Raw genomic sequence first — 13,041 nt, forward strand, 5'->3', positions numbered from 1 at the left:
GCATGTGAGCCATTCTAACCAGGGTGAGGTGAAACCTCATTGTGGTTTTGATTTGCATTTCCCTGATTGCTAATGACCTTGAACATTTTTTCATGTGCCTGTTGGCCATTTGGATTTCCTCTTTTGAAAAATGTCTATTGAAGTCCTTGGCCCATCTCTTAAGTGGGTTGTTGGTTTTGTTTTTGTGGAGTTTCTTGATCTCTTTGTAGATTCTGGTTATTAACCCTTTATCTGTTGCATAGTTTGCAAATATTTTTTCCCATTCTGTCGGTTGTCTCTTCACTCTCCTGACTGTTTCTTTTGCAGTACAGAAACTTCTCAATTTGTTGCAATCCCAATAGTTGATTTTGGCTTTGACTGCCTGTGCCTCCCGGGTCTTTTCCAGAAACTCTTTGCCTGTGCCAATATCTTGAAGGGTTTCTCCAATGTTCTCTAGTAACTTGATGGTGTCAGGTCGTAGATTTAGGTCTTTAATCCATGTTGAGTGGATTTTTGTGTAAGGTGTAAGGTAGGGGTCTTGCTTCATGCTTCTGCACGTGGAAATCCAGTTTTCCCAGCACCATTTATTGAATAGACTGTCCTTGCTCCAGGAATTAGTTTTAGATCCTTGATCAAATATAAGTTGGCTGTAGATGTTTGGGTTGATTTCTGGTGATTCAATTCTGTTCCATTGGTCTATCCATCTGTTTCTGTACCAGTACCATGCTGTTTTGATTACAACTGCCCTGTAGTATGTCCTGAAATCTGGTATTGTGATGCTTCCGGCTTTGTTTTTGTTGTACAAGATTGCTTTAGCTATTCGAGGTCTCTTGTGCCTCCATATAAATTTCAGCACCATTTTTTCCAGATCTGAGAAGAAGGTCTTCGGTATCTTGATTGGGATTGCATTGAATTTATAAATTGCTTTTGGGAGAATGGACATTTTGATGATGTTGATTCTTCCAATCCATGAGCATGGAAGATTTTTCCATTTTTTGGTATCCTCTTCTATTTCTTTCTTTAAGGTTTTGTAATTTTCATCGTAGAGATCTTTAACGTCCTTGGTTAAGTTGATTCCAAGGTATTTGATTGTTTTTGTAGCTATTGTGAATGGGATTGATCTTAGAAGTTCTTCCTCAGCCATGGCATTGTCTGTGTATACAAAGGCTGTTGATTTTTGTGCATTGATTTTATACCCTGCTACTTTGCCAACCTCTTCTATGAGTTCCAATAGTCTCTTAGTAGAGTTCTTTGGGTCCCCTAAATACAGAATCATGTCATCTGCAAAGAGGGATAGTTTGAGTTCTTCCTTCCCAATTTGTATCCCTTTAATTTCTTTTTCTTGCCTAATAGCTCTGGCTAGAACCTCCAGAACTATATTGAATAGCAGTGGTGAGAGTGGGCATCCCTGTCTGGTACCAGATCTCAGTGGAAATGCTTCCAACTTTTCCCCATTCAATAGGATGCTGGCTGTGGGTTTTTCATAGATTGCTTTGATTGTATTGAGGAATGTTCCTTCCAAACCCAGTTTGCTTAGAGTTTTCATCATGAACGGGTGTTGTATTTTATCAAATGCTTTCTCGGCATCTATTGAGATAATCATATGGTTTTTCTTCTGCAGTCTGTTAATGTGGTGTATCACATTGATTGTCTTGCGCACATTAAACCATCCCTGCATACCAGGGATAAATCCCACTTGGTCTGGGTGGATGATCTTTCTGATGTGTTGTTGCATTCTATTGGCAAGGATTTTATTGAGGATTTTTGCATCTATGTTCATCAGGGATATTGGTCTGTAATTCTCTTTCAGTGCTGCATCTTTCTCTGGCTTAGGGATTAAGGTGATGCTGGCTTCATAGAAAGAATTTGGGAGGATTCCCTCTTCTTCAATTGTTCTGAATAGTTTGAGAAGAATTGGAGTTAGTTCTTCTTGAAATGTCTGGTAGAATTCAGCAGTGAATCCATCTGGTCCTGGGCTTTTCTTTGTTGGGAGGGCCTTAATTACTGTTTCAATTTCTGTCTCAGTTATGGGTCTATTTAGGTTTTCGATGTCTTCCTGGTTCAATTTAGGCAGGTTGCATGTGTCCAGGAATCTATCCATTTCTGATAGGTTTCCCTGTTTGCTGGCATACAAGTCCTTGTAGTAATTTCTGATGATTCTTTTTATTTCTGTGGTGTCTGTTGTTACATTTCCTTTTTCATCTCTGATTTTATTGATTTGGGTCTTTTCTCTTCTTTTTTTAGTTAGTTGGGCCAATGGGGTGTCAATTTTGTTTATTTTTTCAAAAAATCAGCTCCTCGTTTGGCTGATTTTTTGTAATGTTTTTCTTGATTCAATCCTGTTGATTTCTTCTCTGATTTTAATTATTTCTCTTCTCCTACTAGATTTGGGTCTGGTTTGCTGTAGGTTTTCTAGATCCTTGAGATGCATTGAAAGCTCATCTATTTGGTGCCTTTCCAATTTCTTGATGTAGGCACCTATTGATATAAACTTTCCTCTTAACAATGCTTTTGCTGCGTCCCATAAGTTTTGGTATGTTGTGCTGTTATCCTCATTTACTTCCAGAAAGTTTTTGATTTCTCTTTTGATTTCTTCTATGACCCATTGTTCATTCAGGAGCATGTTGTTCAATCTCCATGTGTTTGCGTATGCTCTAGGGATTCCTGAGTTGCTAATTTCCAACTTCATTCCTTTATGGTCTGTGAAGCTGCATGGTATGATTCTAATTCTTTTGAATTTGCTGAGACTTGCTTTATGGCCTAGTATGTGGTCAATCCTAGAGAAGCTTCCATGTACTGCTGAGAAGAATGTAAACTCTTTAGCTGTAGGATTGAAAGTTCTGTATATATCTGTTAGATCCATTTGGGCTATAGTGTCGTTTAAATCTACTGTATCCTTGTTGATCTTCTGTCCTATTGATCTATCTATTTCTGAGAGTGGAGTATTGAAGTCCCCCAGTACTATTGTATTGGGGTCTAAGTCTCCCTTTAAGTCCGTTAATAAATCTTTTAGATAAACTGGTGCCCTGTGGTTAGGTGCATATACATTGATAATTGTTATATCTTCCTGTTGAATTGATCCCTTAATCATGATATAGTGTCCCTCTTTGTCTCTCTTAACAGTTTTTGTGTTAGTTTATGTTGTCCGATATTAAGATGGCTATGCCCGCTCTTTTTTCATTTCTGTTGGCATGGTATATCTTTTTCCAGCCTTTCACTTTCAGTCTGTATGGATCTTTGTTGGAAAGATGTGTTTCTTGTAAGCAGCAAATAGATGGGTTTTGTTCCTTAACCCAATCAGCCAATCGGTGTCTTTTAACTGGACAGTTCAGGCCATTCACGTTCAATGTGACTAATGATAAGTGGTAACTTTGCCCTGCCATTTGCCAAAGATAAGTTCTAATATATGCTTTGAATTCCCTGTGATCTTTTGCTGTGAGGTTTCCTTCCTTTACCTTCTTTCATATTGATGACCATGTTTCTGTGTTTCTGTGTGTAACACATCTTTAAGCATCTTTTGCAGGGCTGGACGAGTGGCAACAAATTCTTTCAATTTCTGTTTGCAATGAAAAGTCTTTATTTCACCTTCATTCACAAATGATAGCTTTGCAGGATATAATATTCTGGGCTGGCAGTTGTTCTCTCTTAGTACCTGGGCTATATCTCGCCATTCCCTCCTAGCTTGTAGAGTTTCTGATGAGAAGTCAGCTGTGAGTCTGATTGGAGATCCTCTGAGAGTAATCTGACGTTTCTCTCTTGCACATTTTAGGATCTTTTCTTTATGTTTCACTGTGGAGAGTTTAATTACAACGTGTCGTGGTGAGGATCTCTTTTGGTCGTGTTTATTAGGGGTTCTGTGAGCTTCCTGTACTAGGATTTCTCTGTCCTTCTCCAAACCTGGGAAATTTTCTGCTAATATCTCACTAAAAAGGCCTTCTAATCCTTTCTCCCTCTCCATGCCTTCAGGAACTCCTAGAACCCGAATGTTGTGTTTTTTAATAGTATCCTGAAGATTCCGGACAATATGTTTTAGATTTCTAATTTCCTCTTCTTGTCTTCGGTCTGACTACTGTATGCTTTCCTGTTCTCTGTCTTCTAAGTCCGATATTCTCTCTTCTGCTTCACCCATTCTGTTTGTAAGGCTCTCTATTGTGTTTTTCCTTTGATCTATTGAATTCTTCACTTCAGTCACTATCCCAGTTTCCTGTTGTACTAGTTGTTTCGTTTCATTTTGATTCCTCCTTAATATTTCATTTTCACGAGAGAGATTTTCTATCTTGTCCATTAAGGATTTGTGTAGTTCAAGAATTTGTTTTTGAGAACTTCTTAATGTTCTTATCAATTTTTTGAGATCTGCTTCTTGCATTTCTTCTATGTCATCATCTTCATAATCTTGAATTGGGGTGTCTTTTTCATTTGAGGGCGTCATGGTGACTTCCTTGTTCTTGTTACCTCGGTTTTTGCGTTTGTTATTTGGCATATTGGAGATATTTGGTTTCTTCACTGTGGTGCTTTTTCTTGTTATACTATGACTCTAGATTAAGTGGACTATCTGTTTTTGATGGAGCCTTAGGGCTTGAGATGGGTGTGGCCTGAGAGCTCTGTTTGGTGTGCCAAAGGTGACACTCCCAGGTTAGGCGTGGTAAATCTCTCTCTCTCTCTTTCCTTTTTTTTTTTTTTGATTCAAAAGGGAAGTAATTCCGCACAGCTGAACGAAGTTGGAGGTAGTTAGCAGGCAAATGATATACCCACAGGAGCCAGAGATCAGAAGCTCTTTCCCAAGGACCCCACAGGGAATCTGTTCGGCCCTCAGAGTGGGCTCAAATTCTCCTTCAGTCTCCCACTGGGTTGCCAAAGTTACGGAATTGTAGCGTCTCTGGAGAGTGCTCACGTGAATTCTGTGAGTTCTCTCCCCCACCGTCTCTTTTTTCACAGTCTCAGTTCAGTAGCACCACAAATTTACTAGGTCCTAATCTCCTGTTAATTCGCCCCGCCCAGAGTCAGGGTTTTTTTTTTTTTTTTTTTTTTTTTAATCTTTTATTTAATGAATATAAATTTCCAAAGTACGACTCATGTGTTACAATGGCTTCCCCCCCCATACCGTCCCTCCCACCCACAACCCTCCCCTTTCCCACTCCCTCTCCCCTTCCATTCACATCAAGATTCATTTTCGATTATCTTAATATACAGAAGATCAGCTTAGTATACCTTAAGTAAGTATTTCAACAGTTTGCTCCCACACAGAAACATAAAGTGAAAAATAATAGATGATTTTTTTTAAATGATGATGAAATCAGATCAGACCTATTGTCATGTTTAATCCCAGTGAGAGTCAAGTTGGGAATTGATAATTTCTTTCTTTTTTTTTTTTTTTTTTTACAGAAGATCAGTTTAGTGTACATTAAGTAAAGATTTCAGTCGTTTGCACCCCCATAGAAACACAAAGTGAAATATACTGTTTGAGTACTCGTTATAGCATTAAGCCTCAGTGTACAGCACGTTAAGGACAGAGATCCTACATGAGGAGTAAGTGCACAGTGACTCCTGTTGTTGACTTTACCAATTGACACTCCTGTTTATGGCATCAGTAATCTCCCTATGCACCAGTTATGAGTTTCCAAGGCTATGGAAGCCCTCTGAGTTCTCCGACTCTTATCTTGTTTAGACACGGTCATAGTCAAAGTGGAGGTTCTCTCCTCCCTTCAGAGAAAGGCACCTCCCTCTTTGAAGACCTGTTCTTTCCACTGGGATCTCACTCACAGAGATCTTTTTGCCAGAGTGTCTTGGCTTTCCATGCCTGAAATACTCTCATGGGCTTTTCAGCCAGATCCGAGTGCCTTTAGGGCTGATTCTGAGGCCAGAGTGCTATTTAGGACATCCGCCATTCTATGAGTCTGCTGAGTATCTCACTTCCCATGTTGGATCACTCTCCCCTTTATTTATTCTATCGGTTGGTGTTAGCAGATACTAGACTTGTTGATGTGCTCCCTTTGACTCTTAGTCCTTTCATTATGATCAATTGTGAACTGAAATTGATCACTTGGAGTAGTGAGATGGCATTGGCACATGCCCCCTTGATGGGATTGAATTGGAATCCCCTGGTATGTTTCCAACTCTACCAATTGGGGCAAGTCAGCCCGAGCATGCCCCAAATTATACATCTCTTCCCTCTCTTATTCCCACTCTTATGTTTAACAAGGATCACATTTCAGTTAATTTTCAACACTTAAGAATAACTGTGTGATAATTACAGAATTAAACCAGTCATATTAAGTAGAACAGACAAAAAAAAATACTATGAGGGATAATGTATTAAGTTGTCCATTAGCAGTCAGGGCTATGCTGATCAAGTCACCATTTCTCATAGTGTCCATTTCACTTAAGGAGGTTTCCTTTTTGGTGTTCAGTCAGTTGTCATCGATCAGGGAGAACATATGGTATTTGTCCCTTTGGGACTGGCTTACTTCACTCAGCATGATGTGTTCCAGATTCCTCCATTTTGTTGCAAATGACTGGATTTCGTTGTTTCTTACTGCGGTATAGTACTCTAAAGAATACATATCCCATAATTTCTTTATCCAGTCTACCGTTGATGGGCATTTAGGTTGGTTCCAGGTCTTGGCTATTGTGAATTGTGCTGCAATAAACATTAGGGTGCAGACCGCTTTTTTGTGTATCAGTTTAAACTCCTTTGGGTAAATTCCAAGGAGTGGGATGGCTGGGTCGAATGGTAGGTTTATATTCAGGTTTCTGAGGAATCTCCAGACTGATTTCCATAGTGGCTTGACCAGTTTGCATTCCCACCAACAGTGGGTTAGTGTCCCTTTTTCCCCACATCCTCGCCAGCATCTGTTGTTGGTAGATTTCTGTATGTGAGCCATTCTAACCGGGGTGAGGTGAAACCTCATTGTGGTTTTGATTTGCATTTCCCTGATTGCTAGTGACCTTGAACATTTTTTCATGTGCCTGTTGGCCATTTGGATTTCCTCTTTTGAAAAATGTCTATTGAAGTCCTTGGCCCATCTCTTAAGTGGGTTGTTGGTTTTGTTTTTGTGGAGTTTCTTGATCTCTTTGTAGATTCTGGTTATTAACCCTTTATCTGTTGCATAGTTTGCAAATATTTTTTCCCATTCTGTCGGTTGTCTCTTCACTCTCCTGACTGTTTCTTTTGCAGTACAGAAACTTCTCAATTTGATGCAATCCCAATAGTTGATTTTGGCTTTGACTGTCTGTGCCTCCCGGGTCTTTTCCAGAAATTCTTTGCCTGTGCCAATATCTTGAAGGGTTTCTCCAATGTTCTCTAATAACTTAATGGTGTCAGGACGTAGATTTAGGTCTTTAATCCACGTTGAGTGGATTTTTGTGTAAGGTGTAAGGTAGGGGTCTTGCTTCATGCTTCTGCACGTGGAAATCCAGTTTTCCCAGCACCATTTATTGAATAGACTGTCCTTGCTCCAGGAATTAGTTTTAGATCCTTGATCAAATATAAGTTGGCTGTAGATGTTTGGGTTGATTTCTGGTGTTTCAATTCTGTTCCATTGGTCTATCCATCTGTTTCTGTACCAGTACCATGCTGTTTTGATTACAACTGCCCTGTAGTATGTCCTGAAATCTGGTATTGTGATGCCTCCGGCTTTGTTTTTGTTGTACAAGATTGCTTTAGCTATTCGAGGTCTCTTGTGCCTCCATATGAATTTCAGCATCATTTTTTCTAGATCTGCGAAGAATGTCTTTGGTATCTTGATTGGGATTGCATTGAATCTATAAATTGCTTTTGGGAGAATGGACATTTTGATGATGTTGATTCTTCCAATCCATGAGCATGGAAGATTTTTCCATTTTTTGGTATCCTCTTCTATTTCTTTCTTTAAGGTTTTGTAATTTTCATCGTAGAGATCTTTAACATCCTTGGTTAAGTTGATTCCAAGGTATTTGATTGTTTTTGTAGCTATTGTGAATGGGATTGATCTTAGCAGCTCTTTCTCAGTCATGGCATTGCTTGTGTATACAAAGGCTGTTGATTTTTGTGCATTGATTTTATATCCTGCCACTTTGCCAAACTCCTCTATGAGTTCCAATAGTCTCTTAGTAGAGTTCTTTGCATCCTCTAAGTACAGAATCATATCGTCTGCAAAGAGGGATAGTTTGACTTCTTCCTTCTTGATTTGTATTCCTTTGATTTCTTTTTCTTGTCTGATGGCTCTGGCTAAAACTTCCAGAACTATGTTAAATAGCAGTGGTGAGAGTGGGCATCCCTGCCTGGTGCCAGTTTTCAGTGGAAATGCTTCCAACTTTTCCCCATTCAATAGGATGCTGGCTGTGGGTTTTTTATAAATTGCTTTGATTATATTGAGGAATGTTCCTTCTATACCCAATTTGCTTAGAGTTTTCATCATGAACGGGTGTTGTATTTTATCAAATGCTTTCTCGGCATCTATTGAGATAATCATATGGTTTTTCTTCTGCAGTCTGTTAATGTGGTGAATCACATTGATTGATTTGCGAATGTTGAACCATCCCTGCATACCAGGGATGAATCCCACTTGGTCTGGGTGGATGATTTTCCTGATGTGTTGTTGTATTCTATTGGCCAGAATTTTATTGAGGATTTTTGCGTCTATGTTCATCAGGGATATTGGTCTGTAATTTTCTTTCAGTGCTGCATCTTTCTCTGGCTTAGGGATTAAGGTGATGCTGGCTTCATAGAAAGAATTTGGGAGGATTCCCTCTTTTTTGATTGTTCTGAATAGTTTGAGAAGAAATGGGATTAGTTCTTCTTTAAATGTCTGGTAGAATTCAGCAGTGAATCCATCTGGTCCTGGGCTTTTCTTTGTTGGGAGGGCCTTTATTACTGTTTCAATTTCTGTTTCAGTTATGGGTCTATTTAGGTTTTCGATGTCTTCATGGTTCAATTTTGGTAGATTGCATGTGTCCAGGAATCTATCCATTTCTGATAGGTTTTCCTGTTTGCTGGCATACAGGTCCTTGTAGTAATTTCTGATGATTCTTTTTATTTCTGTGGTGTCTGTTGTTACGTTTCCTTTTTCATCTCTGATTTTATTGATTTGGGTCTTTTCTCTTCTTTTTTTAGTTAGTTGGGCCAATGGGGTGTCAATTTTGTTTATTTTTTCAAAAAACCAGCTTCTCGCTTGGCTGATTTTTTGTAATGTTTTTTTGGATTCAATCCTGTTAATTTCTTCTCTGGTTTTAATTATTTCTCTTCTCCTACTAGATTTGGGTTTGGTTTGCTGCAGTTTTTCTAGGTCCTTGAGGTGCGCTGAAAGCTCATTTATTTGGTACCTTTCCAATTTCTTGGTATAGGCACCTATTGCTATAAATTTGCCTCTCAATACTGCTTTTGCTGTATCCCATAAGTTTTGATATGTTGTGTTGTTGTCTTCATTTACTTCCAGAAAGTTTTTGATTTCTCTTTTGATTTCTTGAATGACCCATTGTTCATTCAGGAGCATGTTGTTCAGTCTCCATGTGTTTGCATACTTTCTGGGGTTTCCTGAGTTGCTAATTTCCAGCTTCATCCCGTTGTGGTCTGAGAAGCTGCATGGTATGATTCTAATTCTTTTAAATTTGCTGAGACTTGCTTTATGGCCTAGTATGTGGTCAATCCTAGAGAAGGTTCCATGCGCTGCTGAGAAGAATGTGAAGTCTGTAGATGTAGGGTTGAAAGTTCTGTAGATATCTGTTAGATCCATTTGGGCAATAGTGTCAATTAAATCTGCTGTTTCCTTGTTGATCTTCTGTCCTATTGATCTATCTATTTCTGAGAGTGGAGTATTGAAGTCCCCCAGTACTATTGTATTGGAATCTAAATCTCCCTTTAAGTCCCTTAACATATCTTTTAAATAGACCGGTGCCCTGTAATTAGGTGCATATACATTTATAATAGTTACATCTTCCTGTTGAATTGAACCCTTAATCATTATATAGTGTCCCTCTTTGTCTCTCTTAACAGTTTTTGTATTAAAGTTTATTTTGTCTGATATTAATATGGCTACACCTGCTTTTTTTTGGTTTCTGTTGGCATGGAATATCTTTTTCCAACCTTTCACTTTCAGTCTGCATGCCTCTTTGTTAGAGAGATGTGTTTCTTGTAGGCAACAAATAGTTGGGTTGTGTTCTGTGAGCCAGTCAGCTAAACGGTGTCTTTTAACTGAAGAATTCAGACCATTAATGTTCAATGTGACTATTGATACGTAGTGACTTTGCCCTGCCATTTTCCCGGAAATATTTTCTAGTATATGCTTTGAGCTTCCCATGCTCTTTTACTGGTAGGTGTTCTTCCTTTCCCTTCTTTCATATTGATGGCCGTGTTTCTGTGTTTCTGAGTGTAGCACATCTTTAAGTATCTTTTGCAGGGCCGGACGAGTGGCCACAAAGTCTTTCAATTTCTGTTTGCTATGAAAGGTCTTTATTTCACCTTCATTCACAAATGAGAGCTTGGCAGGATATAATATTCTGGGCTGGCAATTTTTCTCTCTTAGCACCTGTGCTATGTCTCGCCATTCCCTCCTAGCTTGTAGGGTTTCTGATGAGAAGTCAGCTGTGAGTCTGATTGGAGATCCTCTGAGAGTAATCTGACGTTTCTCTCTTGCACATTTTAGGATCTTTTCTTTATGTTTCACTGTGGTAAGTTTAATTACCACGTGTCGTGGTGAGGATCTCTTTTGGTCATGTTTATTGGGGGTTCTATGAGCTTCCTGTACTAGGATATCTCTGTCCTTCTCCAAACCTGGAAAGTTCTCTGCTAGTATCTCACTAAAAAGGCCTTCTAATCCTTTCTCTCTCTCCATGCCTTCAGGAACTCCTAGAACTCGAATGTTGGTTTTTTTAATAGTATCCTGTAGATTCCCAACAATATTTTTTAGGTTTCTAATTTCCTCTTCTTTTCTTTGGTTTGACTGTATGTTTTCCTGTGCTCTATCTTCTAAGTCCGATATTCTCTCTTCTGCTTCACCCATTCTGTTTTTAAGGCTTTCTAATGTGTTTGTCATTTGATCTATTGAGCTCTTCATTTCATTTTGATTTCTCTTCACTATGACACTTTCCTGTTCTACTAGTTTCTGAGTTTCATTTTGACTCTTCCTTAAAATTTCGTTTTCACGAGAGAGATTTTCAATCTTGTCCATTAAGGATTTCTGTAGTTCAAGGATTTGCTTTTGAAAACTTCTAAATGTTCTTATCATAAATTTTTTGAAATCCGTATCTTGCATTTCTTCTATCTCATCATCTTCATACTCTTGGCTTGGGGTGTTTTGCTTATTTGGAGGCATCATAGTGTCATCGTTGATCTTGCTCCCTCTATTTCTGTGTTTGTTACTCGGCATAGTTAATTCTTCTTGCGTCACTGTGTGGGTTTTTTTTTTTTTTTTTTTTTTTTTTTTTTTTTTTTTTTTTTTTTTTTATACTGTGTCCGTGTTAAGTGGACTGCCTGCTGTTGGAGGAGCCTTGGAGGCTCGAGATGGGTGCGGCCTGAGAGCTCTGCCTGGTTCTTCCAGGTTAAGGGTGTGCAAAGGTGACACCCTCAGGTTATGCGTGGTAAATCTCTCTCTTTTTATTTATTTATTTATTTTATTTATTCAGGGGGTAAGTAACACCACAGGGCAGGGCTGTGCAGAATTGATGGTATTTAGCTTCCAGTCTTTGGCTCCTCTGGACTCCCACTGGGTTGCCTAGGCTACTGAATTGTAGTGACTCAGTTCCTTAGCTCTCCCCCATTGATATGTAAATCCAGAGAGCAGGCCTGCTCTTTGTGTCTTGGGAATTCTTCTAGCCTTGCTGCCTTGTAACCTTTGCAAGGTTAGGGGGAAGAGAAACCCCGAAGCTTTTTTTTTTTCCCTTCTTTCCGGTAGTGAGTTTGCTGCACTTTCCGGCCCCCCTCTAGATTCTGACCCCCGTTTCCCCACCAATGTCTCGGGTTATTGAGCTCACCTCCCCTTCCAGCGCCGATGTGTGGACTCGGAGCCCTGAGCGTCCCAAGTCTCCCCGCTGTTGTCTGTGTGGCAGGCACTCCCCTTGGAGCACTGGGGCTTCTGCGGCTCGGTCCCGCGACTTGGCTTCCGCGCGGTGGGCGACCTTGTTCTCCCAGTAGGTCCTCCGATTCACGATTCCCGTGCAATTTTTTCCTGGTGCTTTTTACTGCGGCTACCGTAACTCCCCTTTTATTAAACTAAATTTTCCCGGACTATCGGTGCGTGCCCTCACTATTCCGCCATCTTGGCTCCGCCCAGAGTCAGGTTTTTCTGCTAGGCTCAGGGCCGGTGCAGACCTGAGGTCGCTCTGCTTATGACGTATGTCCAAGATGGCGCCTGCTCTTTGTCTTGCTCGCCCTTGAGAGGTGAACGGAGAGAGAGAAACCCGTGTCCGTACCAGTCACCCTTTTTTTTTTTTTTCTCTCTCTCTCTTCCAGCTAGCCTGGCGAACTTCCCCCCACCGGGGGTCGTTCCCTCTAGTCTCCTCTCTCCGCTTGCCTGCCGGTGTCTCGGGCTATTGAGGTTCGGCTCACCTCGCGTTCCAGCGCTGGTGTGTTGAGTCTGCCGCTGGTGTCCCGAACTGTGGGCTCCCACGCTCTCCACACAGGTCCGCTGTGAGTCATGCGTTCTGGAAGAGTTTCTTCTGCTGTTTCCTCCCCTACTCTTCCTTGAACCTGCAGTATCTCCACTTTTATTAAACTATCTCTCCCCAGACTATCAGTGTGCTCCCTTCCTATTCCGCCATCTTGCCGCTACCTCTGAAATTATTTTTAATTCTCTCTTTTTTTGAGTCTTGGTGGGGACAGAGATGCCTAGAAAGCAGTACATGAATGCTTTGTGCATTTTCCTTGTCCACTCTGGTGAACTGTTGTAATAATGTTACTATGGTTCCCTCTTTATTACTTGAATTTAAAGCAACCGTTAAGCATTTATTTCCATTTGATTTAGCAGCATGTGGGCCAACTTTCCTGCCCAGAAGGGGCATTATCCAAGCAGGTCAGAGATTAGTGCAGCTCAGACCACAGGGAAGGAGGACTGGAAACCAAGAGAATGTTAAAGATTTGGGGTGAAAAAA

General features: G+C 40.2%; 1 protein-coding gene across 3 annotated transcripts in view; it reads left to right on the top strand.

Annotated features, from left to right (window-relative positions):
- Positions 1-13,041, top strand: part of LOC100350055 (ras and EF-hand domain-containing protein) — a 245,165-nt gene that overhangs the window by 153,227 nt on the left and 78,897 nt on the right. The gene's annotated exons all lie outside the window — the stretch shown is intronic.

The sequence above is a fragment of the Oryctolagus cuniculus genome, chromosome 1, assembly GCF_051225735.1.
Source record: "Oryctolagus cuniculus isolate XC-2025 breed Fujian yellow rabbit chromosome 1, ASM5122573v1, whole genome shotgun sequence".
NCBI classification, from domain to species: Eukaryota; Metazoa; Chordata; class Mammalia; order Lagomorpha; family Leporidae; genus Oryctolagus; species Oryctolagus cuniculus.